The sequence below is a fragment of the Dama dama genome, chromosome 18 (genome assembly GCF_033118175.1).
Source record: "Dama dama isolate Ldn47 chromosome 18, ASM3311817v1, whole genome shotgun sequence".
Taxonomy (NCBI): Eukaryota; Metazoa; Chordata; class Mammalia; order Artiodactyla; family Cervidae; genus Dama; species Dama dama.
In genome coordinates, this window is record NC_083698.1 from 89301785 (window position 1) to 89324026 (window position 22242).

Sequence of the window (22242 nt, forward strand, 5' to 3'; positions counted from 1 at the left end):
GGCACTGATAATGTCATACTGTTGGATCCAGCCACGGTGTGGTCCAGCCACAGTGATCTCCAAACCGCTGCCACCTTCTCGCTTTGACATCTATTAAGTTTTAACAAAGGCAGAAATGAGAGATAATATTTATTTATTAACATTTATTTATTATTATAAATGTTAACAGCTAGCAAATGTTAAACATTTATATATACCAAGTATTGTTCTACACATTTGGAAGGGGCTAAATTGTGGTAAAATACTCATAACATAAAAATTTCCATTTTAACCATTTTTAGGTTTACAATTTAGTGCTTCCCAGGTGGTGCTAGTGGTAAAGACCCCACCTGCCAACACAGGAGATGTAAGAGACGTGGGTTCAAGCCCTGGGTTGGGAAGATCCTCTGGAAGAGGTCATGGCAACCCACTCCAGTATTCTTGCCTAGAGAATCCCAAGGACCAAGTAACCTGGCGAGCTATACAGTCCATGGGATCGCAGAGAGTCGGACATGACTGAAGCGACTTAGCACGAATGCGGCATTAATTACTTTCACAGTGTTTTGTACTACTCATTTTCAAAAGTTTTTCATCTTCCCAAACAGAAATTCTATGTCCATTAAGTAGTAACTCCCCATTTCTCCTTCCTGGAACCTCTATTCTACTTTTCTGTCTCCGCAAATTTGCCTAATCTAGGTACCTCACATAAGAGGAATCATACAATAATTTTCCTTTTGCATCTATGTTTTTCACTTAGCATAATTTTTTGAGGTTTATACACATTATCTATAAGAATTTCAGTCCTTTTTAAGGCTGAATAGTATTCCATTGTATGTGATATCATATTTTGTCTATCCATTCATTAACCAAAGGATGTTTGGGTTTTTCCAACCTTTCGATCATCGTGAAAATGCTGCTACAGACTTTGACGTGCAGGTATCTGTTCAAGTCCCTGTCTTTAATTCTTTTGGGGACACATCTAGAAATAGATTTTCTGGATCACATAGCCATGCTATGTTTATAAGTACTTATTTATTTACTGGCTGTGCTGCAAGGCATGCAGGATTTTAGTTCCCTGACCAGGGATCAAAGCCATGACCCCAGGAGTGGAAGTGCCAAGTCTTTACCACTGGACCATCAGGGAAGTCCTACTTTTCACATAGTGAAGTGAAGTGAAAGTCACTCAGTCATGTTTGACTCTTTGTGACCCCATGGACTATAGAGTCCATGGAATTCTCCAGGCCAGAATACTGGAGTGGGTAGCCTTTCCCTTCTCTAGGGGATCTTCCCAACCCAGGGATCAAACCCAGGTCTCCTGCATTGCAGACAGATTCTTTACCAGCTGAGCCACAAGAGAAGACCAAGAATACTGGAGTGGGTATCCTATCCCTTCTCCAGTGGATCTTCCTGACCCAGGAATTGAACCAGGGTCTCCTGCATTGCAGGTGGATTCTTTACCAACTGAGCTATCAGGGAAGCCCACTTTTTACATAATAAGTCATTTATTCATCACATCAAATCCTATAAAGTGAATCATATTAGTATCTTCATCTGATGGATGGAGGCACCGAGAAGTTGGGTGACTTACTCAAGGTCAAATGGCAGTCACGATTTCAACTTGGGGTATTGTGCTCTAGAGCCCACATTCTGCTTTTTTTTTCCTCCATAGTTCACATTCATAATTACTTTGGCAGAGCAAAGATGTTGCAAGATGATAAGCGAGCAAGAAATAAATAAGCACATTGCAGGCAGAGAATACCATAGAATACCATAGGAGTTCAGAGCTGGTGAGGTATGTGAGCTGAATGAATTTACAAAGGTTGTTGACACCAGGCTGAGAAAATTTTAGTCCCATTACCTAATGGTTAGTTGTTGAAGAATATTGAGAATGACAGTGGCTTGGTAAAAGCAATTTGGACTGATTCATCTGGCAAGAATGTGTGCAAGACGAGTTAGGCCTGGTAAAGTCTGGAGGCAGAGCTGTTTTGCGATCTAGACAGGATGCCAAGAGGGCCTGGGCCAGGGGAGGGCAGTTCGCGTGGGAAGGAAACCTGGGGGGCTGTGAGAGATGCAGGAAGAACGAGACAACTGGGTTTGGGGATTGATCGACAGTGATGAGAGAGAAGGAGATGCCAAACATCAAAGATGACTCAGGTTTCCAGCCTGAGTGACTGGGATAATTATGATGACACTGTTGGAACACCGGAAGTGACCTTGTTCATGTGGAGTTTAAGGTGACAACAGGACATCCAAATGGGAACATCCCGGAGGCTGTTGGAAATGAAGGCAAAGAGCAGGGCAAAATGTCTGTGCTAGAGAAAGAAAAATTGGGAAAAAAATCTTCCTATAAAGCAAACAAAGAGGAGCTTGTCAGGGGAGGAACTCTGGGGCCCCCACTCACAGCTCCAATGCTCTCTGACCCCTGTTTGCCAGATACTCATATGCTGCCAGCCAGTTGCCAGGTTGAGCCCTCCCTGGCCTGATAGGTTGCAAAAAAATTTCCTTTTCTCTTTACTTCAAAAGGACAAGGTTCAGTTTTTCATATCAAACACTTTGTAAGATGTTGGTTATACAGCGGTCCCCAACCTTTTTGGCACCAGGGACCAATTTCATGAAAGATGATTTTCCCATGAACTGGAGGGGTGGGAGGGATGGTTTTGAGATGATTCAAGCACATTACATTTACTGTGCACTTTATTTCTAATCTAATGCTGCTGCTGAATGGATAGGAGATACCGGTTTGCAGCCTAGAGATTGGGGACTCCTGGGTTAGAAGGTTTGGGACCACAGCTAACCAAAAAACCCAACCCTTGTCATAGTAAAAATTGGTTCAGGCAAGAATAGTCATGGATGCTAAATAGGGGAGGGGCTTTGATAAGACACATATGAATACTTATATGTCTCAAGCTATGTTCCCACTGTTGTTTAGTCGTTAAGTTCTGTCTGACTCTTTTGCAACCCCATGGACAATAGCCTGCCAGGCTTCTCTGTCCATGGGGTTTCCTGGGCAAGAGTACTAGAGTGGGTTGCCATTTCCCTCTCCACTAATTACATATTCATTACAAAAGGTTATTACAAAAGTAATAACCATTGGGTAGAGAAACCAGATAACACCTTAACCAAGTGATCAAAACTAGGGGCAAAAAGGTATCATGGCTTCCCTTGTGGTACCCTGAGAAGGATACCTCATCATACATGTATATTTAATGTCACATATAATTCCAGTCATAAATATATTGCTGTTGTTCAGTCGTTAAGTCATGTCTGACTCTGCGATCCTATGAACTGCAGCACACCCTATGGACACAAGCACACCTTGTCCTTCACTATCTCCCTGCAGTTTGCGTAAACTTATGTCCATTGCATCCTTGATGCCATCCAACCATCTCATCCTCTGTTGTCCCCTTCTCCCGCCCTCAATCTTTCCCAGCATCAAAGTCTTTTCTAATGAGTCTTCTCTTCACATCAGGTGGCCAAAGTATTGGAGCTTCAGCATCTGTCCTTCCAAAGAATATTCAGGGTTGATTTCCTTTAGGATTGACTGGTTTGATCTCCTTGCAGTCCAAGGGGCTTTCAAGAGTCTTCTTCAGCACCACAATTCGAAAGTGTCAATTCTTCAGTGCTCAGCCTTCTTTATGGTCCAACTCTCACATCCACACATGACTACTGGAAAAACCAGTCTGAGTCTAATCATGAGAAAACATTCAGTTCAGTTCAGAATCATGAGGAAACATTAGACAAACCAAATTGAGGGACATTCTATAAAATAACTAATCTGTTAAAAAGGGCAATGACATTATGAAAGATTTTAAAAAGCTGAGAAATCAAAATTAAAAGAGATTAAACAGATATGACAGTTATTCATCCTGAATTAGATCTTGTGCTAGGAAAAAAAGAAAACAAACTTTAAAGGACATCATCGAGGCTATTGACAAAATTAGGATATGGACTGTGGCATAAATAAAAGTATTGTATCAGTGTAAATGTCCCTGAATTTGATAACTGGAACATGAACAAGAATACCCGTGTTCTTAGGAAATACACTGACAAAGTAGCGGTCTAACATATAAAGGGACGTTAGTACATAGTTCTAGTATAATCCAGAAAACATTAAAAAATATTTAGTGACCAAAAGTATATAGGTGTTTTCTTTACTAATATTGCAACTTTCCTGAAGGTAATATTATCTCAAAATAAAGTTAAAACAACAATCACCGCCTGACTTGAGCTGGCTTAAAAGGTAATTTACCGTCTCATGTAACAGCAGGTCCTGCGGTAGGGCAGGCTGCAGGTTAATGGTCCAGGGACCCCACCCATCAGAGCATTCTGGTACTTCTTGTCTCTACATCCTGCAGCCTTCAGCACAGACTTTGTCTCGGGTGGCTGCAAATGGTCGCAGCAGCTCCGGGGCTGACCAGCTGTCTGAAGGAAGGAAAGAGCTGGTTCCTCACTATGGCTCTCTTTCACTCGTATACTATTCCCGCCTTTCTACGCAAACACCTTGCAACAGTACTTAACTCTCTCCTTTTGTGGCACCCTTTCCATCGTCAGTTTTTCCACCCCTACTGGGTTATTTCTATCAGCAAAAAGACTTTTGATAAATATCTTTATCTTGCAACAAAACACAAGCAGAGTTCCTGTCTGGCTACCACTTGAATACTCTTTATAGCAAAACCCCATCATGGTGTTGCACGCGTGCGTGTGTGCTAAGTCGCTGTCGTATCCAACTCTTTGCGACCCTATAGACTGTAGCCCCACCAGGCTCCTCTGTCCATGGGATTCTCCAAGCAAGGATACTGAAGTGGGCTGCCATGCCCTCCTCCAGGAGATCTTCCCGACCCAGGGATTGAACCCACATCTCTTACACCTCCTGCATTGGTAGGTGGGTTCTTTACCACTAGTGCCACCTGGGAAGCCTCATTATGGTGCTACCTATCGCTGTCTCCATTCCTCATGTCCCCCCAGTGTTCTTTCTCCTCCCTCCTAATCAGGATTTTGCCCCCATCACTCTGCTGAAACCACAACCTCCAGCTTGCCAAAGCCATGACCAATTCTCAGTCCTCATCTTATTCAAATGGTCAGGAGCACTCAACATTGTTGATTATTCCCTCCTTGAAACTCCCGCATCACCTGTCTTTCAGGACACACTCTCTTCAAGTCTGTGTCTCTTTCCCTCTTATCTCTTGACTTTTAAACAATCAAGAGTTCCCAGGGCTCAATTCCATGATTCTTCTAGGTGTCTTCCTCCAGGCCCATGATTAAATACCAAGTGTACTGTGATGACCTCCAAGTTTACAACCTCTTATAAAGGTTTCCAGCTCTTCCTGGAGTTCCAGATTCCTGTGATGAATTTTTTTCTTTTTTTATTATTATGGAATAATGCAAATACATAGAACAGTTTACCCCATGGTCCTCAGTGGTCTCAGACTGTCTTGCTATGGATTTCTAATGAGCATCTCAAAGTTATCTATGATCAAATGAAAACTCTTGGGAACTCCCTGACAGTCCAGTGATCAGAGTTCTAGTCTTTCACTGCTGGGGGCATGGGTTCGATTCCTGGTTGGGGAATTCAGATCCCACATGCCATGGGGTGTGACAACAACAACAACAAAAAACCCTGACCCTCCCCCAGATATGCTCCTTTATCAGTCTTCTCCTCTCTGTGAGCTCAGACCCAAATCCTGATTGTCATCTTTGTTGAATGAAGGGTAAGCAAAGACCATAAAGATTCTCAGATATCCACCTTGTAAAATCTCAGCCCTGAAGCCAATCAGGGCCGCACACACAGCTCTGCCCACAGGCTAAGTACATACCCTCCATAGACTTGAGGCTGTAGAGCCCTAACCTTTCAATGCTGGGGGCAGACACACAAGCCAAGCCCCGGATCCAAGAAAAGCTGAGACCTTTTGGGAAGGAAGAAGGGGAAATGGGTGCTGGGTGGATGATGACTAGTCCACTATTCCCCAATGAAACAAAATAAGAACAAAGGGCAAAAAATCAGTTCTAGCTTTTATATCTATCTTTATCTTTAGATATGGGGCTTCCCTGGTGGCTCAGGGGTAAAGAAACTGCCTGCCAATGCAGGAGACATGGGTTCGATCCTTGGATCGGGAAAATCCCTTGGAGAAGGGAATGGCATTCCTACTCCAGTATTCTTGCCTGGGAAATCCCAAGGACAGAGAAGCCTGGTGGACTACAGTTCATGGGGTCATAAAAGAGTCAGACACAACTTATCGACAAAACAACAACAATATCTATAGATATATAGATATATACATACACATGCATACCAGGGCAAGTCTTTCCTTATCTGTAAAACAACATTCATATAATATCTTAACTCAAATCTCATAATACTGTGATAAAGGTAAGAGCATAATTAATATCTAAATTTTATAGATGTAGAAACTGAATTTCAGAGAGGCAAAATGATCTGCTTACTGTGGCAAAGCTAATAGGGGCGGAATTGGAACTAAACCCCCAAATTTTGCGAATTCACAGTTGCTACTACCCTCCCCCGTACCCTGAAATATATACCAGTTGAACAGGTTGTGAACAGGTTGTATAAACAGTTCACGGTCTGCTAGAAAGACTTCATATGGACCAGCAGTAGCCCTGGCCATATGCTGTACTATCAAACTAAAAAACTTTTATGTATATATAAAGCTTTATGTTTTACAAGGAGTTTTTAAAATGAATTTTTCTTTAATTCCCTGTTGTAGTGTTGTAATAGAAAGAATACAAAGTAAAATACATACAGTAGAAAGAGTGTAGCGCTCTGAGTTGAATAGGCCCTGCTTGGAGTCTTCACGCCCTTTCCTGACCCTGCAGTTCTCACTTTTCTCACCTGTAAAAGGAAGGAGACAATACAACTAAATTCTATGGAGGTTTTGGAGTGTCAGATGAGACAACTGTACATGGTAGGGTTTTGTGAATGGTAAAGCTCATTACAAGGTTAGTTACCCTTATTTTAATTAAAAAAAAAACACCCAACCACTTGCACATAAATTCTCTCATTTACCTGTGCCATGTTGAGACCGTGAGAAGCTATAGAAGTGTGCCCATGTGCTCAGTCATGTCCGACTCTTTGCAATCCCATGGACTGTAGTCCACCAGGCTCCTCTGTCCATGGAATTTTCCGGGGTGCCATTTCCTACTCCAGGAGATCTTCCTGAGCCGGGGATTGAACCCACATCTCTACATTGGCAGGCGGATTCTTTAGCACTGCGCTACCTGGGAAGCCCTGATTATAGAAGTGTATGTTATATCAAAATTTTCCTAATGTTACCAAAGTCAGGCCACATACTTGCTGGGGCACATGGTTCCCCTCTTCATTTCTCAGCCTAAATATAGCCCCAAATTTCCCCTTTCCGCCCTCGGGTAATTTTCCCTCCCACTTCCTAGACTGCTCTGCCCTCTTTTCATCAGCAGAAGGGGAAATCTTGTCTTCAGACCCCTTTCAAAGGACCAGAAGGGGACCTCTCAATCCCACACCAGGGCTGCAATACAAAGTTCTGCCTTCAAACACCGACACCAACTGCAAACGTCCATTTACGCAGTAAATCTTTCCTGAGCACTGTGTGCCAATCCCTGGGGATAAACACTGGGGAAGAGCCATGGGGCAGAGGGTAGGTGAAGCTGCTGAGAAGTTCTGAGAGATCCGCGTGATCTTCCACGTGGTTCCACATCTTTCAACACTCAACGCGAGCCTCGTCTTGTCTATTCCTCCTGCCCTTACGTAATGTTGAGCCCTGTTGCAACTCAGTCCTGAGATTTTCAGAGCCCAGGGGAACAATCAAAACCAATTTCTCGCTGGAAAGCTATTCCTGTATATGTTGAGGGTACCATTTTTTGTTTCAGAAAAAAGCACTAAAATCAGACAAGGTTCTTCTCTGGTAGTCCAGCGGCTAGGATGTCACACTCCCAATGCAGGGAGCCTGGGTTCGATCCCTGAGTTCGCATGCCACAACTAAGATCCAGCATAGCAAAAAAAGAAGAACAAATTGAATTTGATCTCTTAGAAATAGAAACATAAAGAACAGCTTCTTCTGAAATGGAGCTGTTTTGTATCCTGATTCCAGGAAGCTACAATGGGCTTTGGGTGCTAAAGGAAGAGGTTGGGGGGAGGATCCCAGCAGAGAGAAGGCGGGCTGACTGGTGGGTGTCCCTCCCCACGATCCTTGGTCTAGGATTAGGCCCTCGTGGTTGGAGAGAGAGAACCAGAAGCTAACCAAACTGATAACAAAAGGTGTTAAGACTGGACCATGCACTGCAGCTTCAGGGTGGACTGACAATGTTGGTGCTGAATTGGGGAGACACAGAGACGAGGAACCCAACCTCTCGGGGTGTCTGAAGCATGGCAGCTTTGGCTCCCTCAAGTGACCTTGGGCTGTGTGAGGTCGGCTGGTGGGAGCCGAAGCCTGAGACAAAGAGCTTCATGGAAGATGCCCTGTGACAGATGGGCTCATGGACATGTGTGAAGCACTCTCTTGGGATTCCCCAAAAGATCTGAGGATGCTAGGTGTCACTAATTTCCAGCTTGGTCAATCAACAGGGCCAAACATAAGAATTCCCTCAGAAGCTCGTCTTACTTGCTCAAAGTGGAAGTGAAGTCACTCAGTCGTGTCCGACTCTTTGCGACCCTGTGGACTGTAGCCTACCAGGCTCCTCTGTCCATGGGATTCTCCAGGCAAGAATACTGAAGTGGGTTATCATTTCCTTCTCCAGGGGATCTTCCCAACCCAGGGATCGAACCCAAGACTCCCACATTGGAGGCAGACGTTTTAACCTCTGAGCCACCAGGGAAGCCTAAGGATGGGCCCAAAACCTGGACTTGGTGAGCTGTTCCACAGAGTTGGCGTCAGGTCTGGTTTTCACGGCGGTCTGTTGGCCTCTGTGGCTTGCTTCTGGCTCCGTGGGCAGCGGCTCTGAGGCCCGCATCGTGTTCCTCAGTTGGCAGGCCCGGCGCTGACTGCAGGCCTGCAGGCCTCCCAGAAGCTGCAAGGAGAGAATGACCCCTACCCAGGGCACCACCTGACTCTTCTCTCTTCCAACCCACAGCCCCAGAGCTGTTTCTCAGGGCTCTCCTCTGGTCCTTGACTTTGCATCGTCACCTCTCACTTCTGCTCTTGCCCTGTTCTTGATGCAGCTGTGCCCCACCTGCTATCCCCTACCCTTCCTGTGGTAGGACTTCCGATCCCCAAATCAAGTTGTTATGCAACCCTCCAGACTCCTTTGTCCATGGGATTTCCAAGACAAGAATACTTGAGTGGGTTGCCATTTCCTACTCCAGAGATCGAACTCACGTCTCTTGTGTCTCCTGCATTGGCAGGTGGATTCTTTACCACTGAGCCAGTCAGGAAGCCTTTCATTTACTAAGAAACTTGCAACTAGTTGATGTAAAAATTCTGGAGATCTAATGCACAGTGTAATGATTATAGTCAACAATACTGTATTATATACTAAAACTGCTGAGAGACTAGATCTTAATTATTATTAATTATTCTCACCACAAAAAAAGAAATGAAAATTAATTACATGAAGGGAGGGAGGTGTTAACTAACTCAAAGGTGGTAACTGTTTCACAGCATATAAATGTATCAAATCAACATAGTGTACTCCTTAAACTTTCACAATGTTACATGTCAATTATTTATCAATTTTAAAAGTATATTGGAAAAAAAAAGTATATTGGATTTGATAAAGTTGATAATTATTGACTAAGATTTGATGGGAATATAGTATCAAGAAAAGAAAAAATAGATCAAAATTTTTTGAGGATTAAGACATATTTCATGATCCTTTCATTCTTAAGAATTCATAATTCTTTAGAAGAGTCAATATACATTAAAATTTTGGACATATCAGAAAGAAGAAATAGAAAAGTTACTTAATGAGATATCAGAGGAAATCAAGGATCTATGTGCAGGAAATAGTTTTGAACAGCAAAATAGATATATGAACCTGAGCTGAACAAGAGAAGTGAGTTTCAGTGTAGCATACAAGTCTCAATTCGAAAAAGAAATGGAATGTGAGCACACACGGACGCACCCACACATAGAATGGGGAGAGGAGGAATTTATAGTGTATTTTACACAGCCCTTAGCATTTCAAATGTTTAATTACTGTTTTTAATTTTTATATCGTTTCAAGTATCTAAAAAGCTGTAATAAAATCAATATTACCACAAGTTTCAAATAGCAAAAGACATGTCAAGGTATGTTCCCCAATTTGAAGCTGCTGGAGACCATTGCTGCAGTACCATGTGCTGCCAATTTAATATTTTTGAAGAGGACACCTTGTGGAAAATCTCTGTGTACCCTGTTAAATTGAAGCATATTCTGAGATTGCAAGTTGAATTGTTAATAAAAAATAGATAAAACTGCTATCATTTGAAACTAAAAAAGAGAAAAGAAAGGAAAGAGAAAGAAAAGAGAAAGAAGGGGAGGTTGGTATTTGTTTGGTATTTACATATATTTATTTATGGGAAAGAATACAATGACCTGATATATCTGGAGCCCCATGTATAGCTATAGGGACACTTCTTTCAACATGCTGAAACATGTATGACTTTTTCTCAAGATTTGGGAGATATAACAGGATAACCACAATAGCATAAATGCGTGTGTGCTCAGTCATGTCCAACTCTTTGGGGCCCCATGGACTGTAGCCCACCAGGCTCCTCTGTTATAGGATTCTTCAGGTGAAAATATTGAAGTGGGTTGCCCTCCTCCAGGAGATCTCAACCCAAGGATTGAACCTGCATCTCCTGCATTGCAGGTAGATTCTTTACCACTGAGCCACTAGGGAAGCCCAACCACAACAGCATAAAGAATATTAAATAGATTTAAATCTATTGACAGTGTTACCCATCTCCCAAAGACATGGGACTATGAAAGAAATGGTAAGAATGGCATACCATGGCTAGAAAATTCCTTTGTATACATTATTCTGGGCCAGATATGTTACCTTTTCCAAGGTCCTGAAGCCAAAGTCTTTGAGAACAATTTTTATTCTTAATTGTTGACTCAATTTTGTTTCTTTTGGACATAGACCATCACTGGATCCAACTCCAATTTTGAATAGACAACTCCTGACCCGGATTCTTAATCATAGATGTCCTGTTTGGCATCTGATCTTTAAAAAGTTAGTGAGTGAGCCATGAGTTCAATGCTTGTTCTGTAATGGGATACGTAAAATAAGAGACTCATCTGCTTCTCTAATAATAAAATAAAATTTAAAATAGAGACTCACCTGCCTTCTTTTTTTAAAATTCTATTTGAACTAAAAGAACAAAACAAAGTTTGCCTGTTTTTTTCTCCCCTTCGCCAACCTCTACCTCTGGCAACCACCAATCTGTTCCCTGTATCTGTGAACTTAGTTTTTTACTTTATTTATTTAGATTCCACATGTAAGAGTAATAATATGGTATTTGTCTTTCTCTGTCTGACTTACTTCACTTAGCCTAGTGCCCTCAAGATTCATCCCTGCTATCACTAATGGCAAGATTTCATTCACTTTAATGGCTGAATAATATTCTATTGTATACATATACATATATATATATGTATATATATATATATATATATAGTATGATTTCTTTATCCATTCATCCATCTATGGACACAGGTTATATTTTGACTATTGCTGCAATGAACATGGTATGGCAGGGGTATATATCTTTTCAAATTGGTGTTTTGTTTTCTTTAGATAAATACCCAGAACTGGAATCGCTGGATAGTATAATAGTCCTATTTTTAATTTTTACAAGGAACCTCCATACTATTTTCCATATCATCCATAGTGGCTGCACCAATTTCCATTCCCACCAACAGTACACAAAGGTTCCCTTTTCTCCACATCCTTGCCAATACTTGCTATTTCTTATCTTTTTGATGACAGCCATTCTGACAGTGTGAGGTGGTATCTCATTGTGATTTTGATTGGCATTTTCCTGACGATTAATGATGTAGAGCATTGATTCATGTACATGCTGACTATCTGTATGTCTTCTTTGGAAAAAATGTCTATTCAGATCTACTGTCTATTTTTTAATTGGATTATTTAAGTGTTTTGCTATTGAGTTGTATGTGTTTTGAATATTAATCTCTTCTCAGATACATGATTTGCACATTTTTTTTTCCCATTCAGTAGGCCGCCTTGGATGAATGTGGACTAAGTTGATGGTGTTCAAGCCGGAGTTCTGTCCCTGAGTTCCTTATTCCTGTTTGAACTCTCACAGGTGATTCCATTGCATTCCTTTACCTCCAGGAAGTTGGCCTCTCTTCTCTCTCTCACGTGCTGCGCTGTACTTAGTTCCTGCCATGTCCGACTCTTTGCAACCTCATGGACGATAGCCCGCCAGGCTCCTCTGTTCATGGGGATTCTCCAGGCAAGAACACTAGAGTGAGTTGCCATGCCCTCCTCCAGGGGATCTTCCCGACCCAGGGATCGAACCCAGGTCTCCCACATTGCAGGTGGATACTTTACCATCTGAATCACCAGGGAAGCACACACCCCCCCACCCCCCACCTCTCTCTCTCATACTCTTGTTCTAATTGAAGAATTCACTTACACCCATAACTTTTCATGTTTTCATCCCAGAGAAGTTGGCAAGGGAGGCGTAGTATTTTAAAAGATGTCCTCAAATTGTTCGACATTCCTCTCTTTGAAAGGTGGGGATCCTTGCCTTTGGATTTGAGTTGACCTTCATGACTTTGGCGGCCCACACAATACAGAGGAAGTGATTCTGGGTAGCCTCTGAGGCTGGTTCAGAACAGACCATGTGGCTTCCACTCGGTTTTCATGGCCAACTGGCTCTGGGGAAGGCCACAACATTCTTTATAAGGCTGTCGAAAAGGTCAGGGCTGGGAGTCAACCCAGGTTGGTAGGTTAAACCGGAAAGCCAGTTATTAGAATTAAGTCTTCTCCTCCCTCCTGCCTCTCCCTTCCCTCAGGAGACAGTCTGTCACCAGTCTCACTTCCTGCCTAGCTAGAAAGATGAGGGGCAGTGGATGGGCAACAGAAATGGAGAGGCTTTAAGGGCTCACAGTTTGCACAGCACGGGGTGTCACTGCCCAGCCTCCAGGTCCTGGGGGAGCCACAGGAGCAGAGGGGCCCCAGCAACAGCTCCAGCTGTGGGGAGCGAGCCTGACGTATTCCCCATCTCAGGCCCCCTGGGGCCCAGGGAAGCTGGCATCCCGACCAGGGCTTTGGTTCATGGGGCTTTTTAGCTCTTTCCCGGAGGACAGCCGCATTCCTGGGCCTATGAGATTTACTGTCTGAGGACTCTGTTTCCTGTGTCTCCTGTTCCATCCACAGGTGTCTTCACTAGGCCTTTTCAGGCTACTCTTCCCTGGCTGTGCCACAGAGGGTCCCCACCTCCCCTGCTGTGGAAATCACAAGGCATAAACTTCTTCCTCCTGGGGCCTCCCGCACCTTTTCTCTTCTGTCAGTCCTTCTTGTCTCCCTCACCCACTGAGTCAGAGAGAGAATAGTGGAGTTTCATCCTCATTTATTCAATCTTTCGAAAAATATTTTCCAGTTCTACTGTAATTTTAAAAATGTGTGTGTGTGTGTGCGTGCATGCGTGTGTGTGTGTGTGTGTGAAATACAGCCCCTATTTTCTTTCTCATCTTACTGTGGAGAAAACCCAGACCGAACTCGTGGGAGGTGACTCAGATCACTGCACAATCTGCGGGGGTGACCTGGGCAGTGTTGGGGTTTGGCGAGCGTGCCTGCCACCCACCCCAGGGCCAGGGGTGCCAAGAAGTGGCTCAGTGGTGTTGGGGGTGACGCAGAGGCAAGGAGGAAGCTGCCGCCCCATCTTGGTTTCGTCTCAGATCCCTGGAAGCGTTTTTCTGAAGGTTCTGAAGCCTCAGCTCTGGTTCTGCTCACCCCAGGACGGGCCCTGGAGCCTTTGTCCTGTTGTCAAGCCCCTTCTAGGCTCTTCACTCACTTTGGAGCTGTGTCTCGACTTGCTTTCTGAGGGGAGAACAAGCAGAAAGTGCTGGCACTCGCCAGGGCAGCATGCAGAAGGTGTTCCAGACTCCTGGCAGCCTGCTGGTCCAGCTCCAAGCCCAGGTGGCTACAGGCTGGATGACTCAGGTGAGCTGTGCTGGACAAACAAGCCCGTATTCTTATCCTGGCAGGATGACGGCTGTAATTAGCTCTCCTGTCGTCATTGTACCACCACCTTCTGAAGGTGGGCTTGCCAGGCCTGGAGCCAGGACCCGAGGAGACCGGCAGGAATGTGGTTTTCTGGCTCTGTGTCTCCTTGCCCAAGAAGATTCCTGATGCTTCTGGAGCTGGGCTTGGAGCTGAGTCACCAGCACCTGCACTGTCTGATGTGCAGAGGCTTCTGGGCTAAAAGCCCCACTCAGAGCAAGGACAGTGTGCTGCAGAGACGGGTAGGGCTCTTCCTCCTGACCCAACACCTGCTGTTTCAGTGCTCTCTTCCCTCACAAGACCCCAGGCAAACTTGGCCAGGGAGACTGTTGAGCTGAAGCCAATGGGATGGCTGAGTGGCTGGATATGCAGCTAAGTGCTGTTGTACCTGGCTGCCCAAGTGGTGCTACTGGTAAAGAACCCGCCTCCCAATGTAGGAGATGTAAGAGATGTGGGTTCGATCCCTGGGTCGAGACAATCCCCTGGAGGAGAGCACGGCAACCCACTCCAGTACTCTTGACTGGAAAATCCCATGGACAGAGGAGCCTGGTGGGGTACGGTCCATGGGGCCAGAGAGTCAGACACTACTGAAGCAACTTAGCACACACACATGCGTTGTCATACCTGCCTTATTTAAGTAATACTGGAGAAAAAAAACTAGTATACCGAGCACTTACTACATGCTGGACACTATTCTAAGGACTTCACATATCGCACTTAACTCTCAGGCATCCCTGTGACATAGCTACTAGCGTTATCACCTTTTTACAGATAAGAAACTGAGGAATGGGGTCCTTGGCTCAGAAGCACACAGGTAACCAGGGGATCTAGGATTTGAACCCAGGCTACCGGATCTGAAGCCAGTTCTCTTACCCCTCTTCTACTTACTGCCTCTTCTCCCAACAGCGGGGCTGCAGCGGGAGAGGACAGAGCGTGGAACCAAGACTCCTGGTGCAGCCACAAGACCCTATGTGTGACCTTGGCCCTCTCTCCCCCAACTCTGGCCTTCAGATTCCTCACCGTAGAAGCAGCCGGTGAGGGCAAAGTCAGCAACTTGCTGTTGTTTTACACGGCACTGTGGAGTTTTATGGCTCTACCCCACAGGGAACTAGCACAAATTAGAGGTCCCACCTCTGCTCCTCCCCCTCCTTCTCTGGACCCCCTCTTAGGAAGTGTTTGCTCCTGATTTTCAAGGGCAGCTTCATGGGTGTTTGCAGCTTCAGGGCCTGCTGCTACTCATGGAGCAAAGCTGCTTCCCCACTCCACTCCTCAGTTTCCCCACTCAACTCAGCGGAGACAATGACCTTGTTGTGTTCAGTGTTACAGTGAGTCAGGGTTAATTGGCGTGAGTCACAGACCTTGGAATCCTCACAAGGGAAGGGTCATCTGCTGGGTTCAGGCCGCTCTGTGGCCCTGGTGACATAGTACTCTGGCCTGTGCTTCTAAGAACACCTCCTCAAAGCTTCGTGAGTGGCTTGCCTAACTTTGTGGGTTGGCCCTGGGGTGACCCAGCCCTGAGTCCTGGCGCTGAGATGGGGCACAGAAGGGCTGCCTCATGAGTGCCAATGTTCCCCACCAATGGCTTTATCTTCCCCTGGGTTTCCTCTTGCAGCTGAATTCCCAGTCAGCTTCTTGTCCTTGCTACTTGTCCCCCTAATCCTGGACACAGGGTCCTAACCCTGACCTTACACTTTACTTCTGTGGCTCCATTTTCTCCCTTTATCTCTGTCTCAGTGCCTTGAGTCTGTCTCTCTTGTTCCACACTGTATAAGCCTACAGTAGAGACAAGGTAGCTTCAGCTTTCAAGAAGTTTGGTTAGGAGACCTGTAACAAAGTAAGAACAAAGTAGGAATGATGCTGAAAATGCAAATAAGCCGTTTGGAAAAGTGCGTGCTGTACTGTCGGCCACTGTTGTCCTGCTAGTGATGGCTGAGGCCGGGTGTTCTGCCTCTGCAGGGCCGCGCGCAGAGGTCAGGGGTGGAGTGTGGGCGCCACCTAGTGGCTCTGGAAGGTACTGCTGCGTTGCTGCTCAACATCCCTCTTCTTGATTGACTCTCTGTGGATGTCTTCCTGGTCTGCTAATTAGGGAAGAGAGATATCCCTTTGTCACTTAGTATCTGATAAGCCGCCTTTCATTTGACATCTCATTTTCTTGTATCTAGAGAATAAAGTTTTCACATCGGGTTTCACAGCCATTTTCTTCCCATATTAGAGAAGGAGCAACTTCAAGCTCATGGATAATCAAGGCCATGACCCAACTGAAGAGCCTCAGAGCAAAGATGCACCCAAACATGCCAGAGAAAGGAAAAGGGATAATGGATGATGCTGCCCAACCCTAGACTGGAAGGATGAAGGGCACAGAGTTCAAGTTGTGATCCTGCTCTGTATACAGAAAAGGCTGGGGGCAGTAGAAGTGGCTATTTCTTTTTCATGTGATTTAAAAATAATAACAAAATTTACCATCTGAACCATTTTTGAGAGTAAGAAGTAGTGTTAAGTACATGCATATTGTAGTGCATGGATCTTTAGAACTTTTTCTTTTTGCAAAACTAAAATTCTAAACACTCCAGACAACTCCATATCTTCCCCTCCCTCCCAGCACCAGGTCACCACATTCTGTTTTGTGTTTCTATGAGTCTGACTCCCTTAGCTGTCTCTTTTAGCCGTAGATGGAATCAAGCAGTATTTGTCTTCTTGCTACTGGCTTATTTCTCTTAGGAGAATGTCAAGACTCCTCCATGTTGTAGTGTATGACAGGATTTCCTTCTTTTAAACTTTTATTTATGCTGAAGGTTCCATTATATATTTTCCACATTTTCTTTATTGATTCATCCTCTATGGACATTCAGGCTTCCACCTCTTCACTATGGTGAATAATGCTTCGACGAATATGGTGTGTACCCATTTCCTTTTTTTTTTTTTTCCCCATTTCCTTTTTAACAGCTGTGAAGATACTCAGCTCAGAAAGGATTTGACTAGATTGTGCGCTTGAGTGAAGGTGGGTTGAAGGTGGATAGAGGAAGGTAGGAAAGAAGGGTCCATCTCCTTTATTCTTACTACCCTATGATATAGAACAGGTAGCTTTAGTGTTCAGTCTATAAACTGTGTAGAATGACATCCAGTACGAGCCAGTAAATTACCAAGAATGGTTCTTTTTTACGTGCTTACAGATAAAACATAAACCAAAATAGGCAATGTATGTGGCAACTTTCAAGCTAACACATCATTGCGTTCTATCTCAATGCTGTCACTTAATGCTATTAATCACTTCTATTGTTTCTCACCTACCCTATATCAAATGCAAACAAAAAGTATAGGAGAAACAAAATATAAAAACTTTTATCTATGGCTTAAGAAAAGAACATACAGTTTACCAGAAATCTTTGCTAGGCCACAGACTACTGGTTACAGAATTATAAAGATTTATTTATTTATTATTTCAAGTTGCTCAGTCGTGTCTGACTCTTTGCGACCCATGGACTATAAAGTCCATGCAATTCTCCAGGCCATAATACCAGAGTGGGTAGCCTATCCCTTCTCCAGAGGATCTTCCCGACCCAGGAATCAAACTGGGGTCTCCTGCATTGCAGGAGGATTTTTTTACCAACTGAGCTATGAGGAAACGGAAACAAAAAAAAAAAAATTTCATTGCATAAACAGTTATGTGTGACAAAAAGAATCCAAAGAAAATTATATAATTCTATTTTAATACTTTGACTTTTGATTTTCTCAAGTTTTCTTCTAGACATGGGTATATAAATCACAGTGGAGATATAAGACCTGACATTGTTTTTCATGGATATTGCAAACAACTTTCCATACGAACAGAATAATTATAACTATCATTTTAATAGTTTATATTCCACAAATTTATATTCTATGTAGTTAATCATTCTCCAACTGTTAGATGCTTAGGTTACTGTCAACTTCTTATTGTAAGTAAGCATGTACTAAACATCTTTCATATATGTAACTTCTGCTCTTTTGAGCTAGGCTCCTGCTTAGGAGACAGACAGTAATGTTAGGAACATAGGCTTTGAGGGCAGTGTTAGAACAGTGCTTGGTTAAACACTAAGCAGAGTTTAGTACATACCTGGAGTGACAGCTCTTTGTCATAGAAGGAAAATCAATTTTCAGAGGCTCTCCTGTTCTAGACTGTTCTTCTCACCTCTTTCAAGTCTAAGACACAGACTCCAGCTACAGTATTTACTTCACCATCACTTCAAAACGGCTCAAAACCCAACCTGCCACCCAAGATTTTTCTCCTCCCATGGTTTTGTTAAGCTGGACAAGATTGGCTAGGAAATGGAGTTGGAGGCTAAAAATGATTTTGCCTCTGTGATGTTGGCTTCTTCGTGAGAATGGTGAGAGCCCTGGAGGTACATTTAGAATTCCTTCCAAATCTAGTATTTTATGTTCTAACTTCTACCCTCTTGAGGGCTACTACTGACCTACCTGGAAAACAGTCCATTTTTTCCTCCCTTATCTCACCTTATTGCTAGGTAGCTGACAAAAGTTAAGGACAAAAAGCTTAAAAGTGTATTAAGGTGGTCTGAATCTTTGGATAATTTTCAGATATACCACCAATCTCCATGACCTACCAGTCCTCCTCAGAGACTTTCCTACAGGTTTCCCTTTTCCTCTCATCCTAGGTGGCTTTAGCGACATGACGATTGATCCAACCAGAGGCACTATGAAGGAAAAACAGTAACCACCACCAACACTTCAGCCAGGAAGCACTGAGAGAAAAGAGAGCATGGAAGAAAGACGGAATGATGGCCTTTAATTAAAGGGCCTGGGTGCAGCATTCATTTCTAAGGGTCACCCAACCCAGACAAAAGCTACACAAAGCTAAAGAAAATCTAAAATAGGAATAAAACTAAAAATAGCAAGGAAAACTGAGGAGGAAGAAGTGTTTGTACTTTTGCCCTTGGTCAAGTTGTACAAGCAGCTGTTTCTGTTCTAAGATGAAACAGGGTGGAACGGATTTAAAAGCTGGCTCCAAAGCAGCCACAACTGGTGTAAGAATTTGATGAGTAAATGAGGAAAGCCCCCAAAGAGAATGTTCCACCTGCTAAGTCTATTCCAGTTGGCTAAAATCGAAGAGCCAGGTGACAGATGCATTCTGGTACTGGTATCCCATAAGTGATTTTGAGATATTCCTTTCCCCTGTGAGCGCAGGTCTCGACTTAATGCTCAGGAAAGGAAAATCTTAAGACTCACTGAGCTGAAAGGTATTCCAAGCTGTGTCATAATGCAAAGAACAGAGGCTGGGGAACATGGGTTTAAGTAAGGGCTCTGTCACATTCTGTGTTTCCCAGGTGGCGCTAGTGGTAAAGAACCCACCTGCCAATGCAGGAAATGTAAGACATGTGGGTTTGATCCCTGGATCCAGAAGATCCCCTGGAGAAAGGCATGGCAACCCACTCCAGTATTCTTACTTGGAGAATTCCATGGACAGAGGAGCCTGGCAAGCCACAGTCCATAGGGTTGCAATGAGTCGGACACGACTGAAGAGACTTAGCACACACACACCGTCACATTCTAGCTGTATGATAGAGCAAGATGTTATTCAATGTCTGAGCTCCAATCTTAACCTGTGAAAAAAATATAACCTACTTGGATGGGAAATACAACTTGTGTTAGAACAAAACACAGAATCCTAGAGGCCTCAGTGGAGAAAAATAATATAAGGAGAATCTGAAGGCTGGCAGGACTGACCAAACTAGGAAGTCTGAATAGACTTGAACAGCTGGGGGTCTTCAAGGTACCATCTGCCTTGATCCCTGGGGCCTAGACGGCAAAAGAAGATTCTGACCTGGGAGGGAGAGAGGAAGGTGTTGGTAATTCTACTTACCCATGAGAAAGCCAGCAGGAGATAACACAGAGATTATACAGTATCTCTGTAAGCTACCTAGTCTGGCTAGGTTTAAGTGGGGAAATTCTTTATAATGATGATTTATAATGATATCTTTAAGAAAGTAAAGTAGCAAAATTAAAAATTTAGGCAATTTCCTTCTTTAAAAGGGTCTGCCAAATGAAATAAAAATTTTTTTCAAATAAAGAGTCAAATAAGGAAAAATGGGTTACCAGAAAGGTCAAACCAAACACTTCTAGAAGAACAATCCACAACTATGAATAATAGCTTGAAGTGGTGTCCTAGTGTGTGGAAGGAATCAAATTCTTTGGGAGATGAAGCTAGTAAGTTCACTCTTACCTGTATCAGTCAGCAGTCTCCAGAGAAAGAGAACCAATAGGATACATATAAAGAAAGAATTATTATGGGATGTGGCTCACATGATCACAGAGACTGAGAAGTCCTATTGCCAACCACATGCAAGCTTGGAGGCCCAGGAAAACCAGTAGTGGAGTCCCAGTCCAGCTCCAGAGGCCCAAGAACCAGAAGCCCCAATGTTCCAGGGCAGGAGAAGATGGAGGTTCCAGCCCACAAAGAGAGCAAATTTGCCTTTCCTTAGCCTTTTCATTCTGCTCAGACTCTCAGTGGATGATGCCCACTTGCATTGGTAAGGGTGATCTTCTTTACCGAGCTTACCAACTCAAATGCTAATCTGTTCTGCAAACACCCTCACAGGCTGATAATATAATATTATTTTTGGCTGTGCTGGATCTTCATTGTGGCACGTGGGCTCAGTAGCTGTGGTACTTTGGCTTAGCTGCACACATGGCATGTGGGATCTTAGTTCCCCAACCAGAGATCAAACCACTGTCCTCTGCTTGGAAGGCAGATTCTTAACCAGTGGATGACCAAGTAAGTTCCCAGAGATAACGTTTTACCAGCTATCCATTAACCAGCTAAACTGACACATAAAGTTAATCATCACCCCATCCGAGGCCACACATTACTATTTGAAAGTATACTCAGCCAGTCTAGTAGCATATTCATTGGAAATTTGACAGGCAGCCTCAAGCCCTCAGGTACACTGTTAAACAAGCTGGCACTGAGAGTTCCCTGGTGGCCTAGTGGTTAGGTTCCCGGGCTTGCAATGCCATGGCCTGGGTTCAATCCTAATTGGAGAACTGAGATCCCAGTTGGTGATGTGGTACAACCAAAACAAACTTAAGGCTGGCATTAAGATCCTTACGAGATGATAAGGTTGACAGCATCGCTCTATGTGGCTTTAGAGTCTACATATTCTGAGCATTTGAAATAATGATCCTTGACTAGTGCACTGAACTCACCTGACCTCTAAAACACCATTTCCAGACAGGTATTTTTACATAACTGAACTCACAATGTTTAAAAATAAAACGACTGTCTTCCCTCCCCACCTGAGCTCTCTACCTTGACTGGGCAGGCCACAAACCTCAAGGCCATTCATGACTCCTCCCATCTTCTTCAATCCCAGACCAAGGTTGAAGTCACCACTGACATTTCTATCCAAGCACCCATTTTCCCAGCCGTCACATGTCCCTCAGATTCCTGTCTCCCTTAGCGCATGCTCTACACACACCAGGATTGTCTTCCTGAGCACAAACGTCACTTCCCTGCTCAAAAAATTATTCCATGGCTTCTCTCTTCCCACAGAATTGCCTCAGTATAACATATGAGACTTCAAACTGGCCCAGACTGCATTCTTTCAGCCGTTCTCTTCTACTCAATGCAAAGGTCTTGTCATGGCAGAACACCTGCTGTTTCAGAAACATATGAAATTCTGCTCATTTGTTCAATGTTCCTTCAGCCTCAAATATCCTTTTTTCATTAAGCGTCCACCATGTACAGGGCAGTTTTAAGTGCTGAGATGATAAAACAACATAGACAAGGTCCCTGTTCTCATAGAGCCTACATCTCCAACTCATCTTTTAAGGCTCAGCCCAAATCCACACCTTCCCCCAATTTCTCTCCAATTTCATATATTCCATAATGAGAATTAACTTATTTTATACTCTTTTATGTTTATCACTCTTTGTCTTGTGTGACATTTATGTATACATTTATCTTCCAGGTTGGACTTGGAGGGTGGAACTTCTTGAGGGTAGAAACCAGGTGATCATTCACACTTGTTATATAAGGGCTTGGACAGTGCCACACACGAGACTTAATGTTTCTTAAATGGCATCAAGTCTATCCCAATTTGC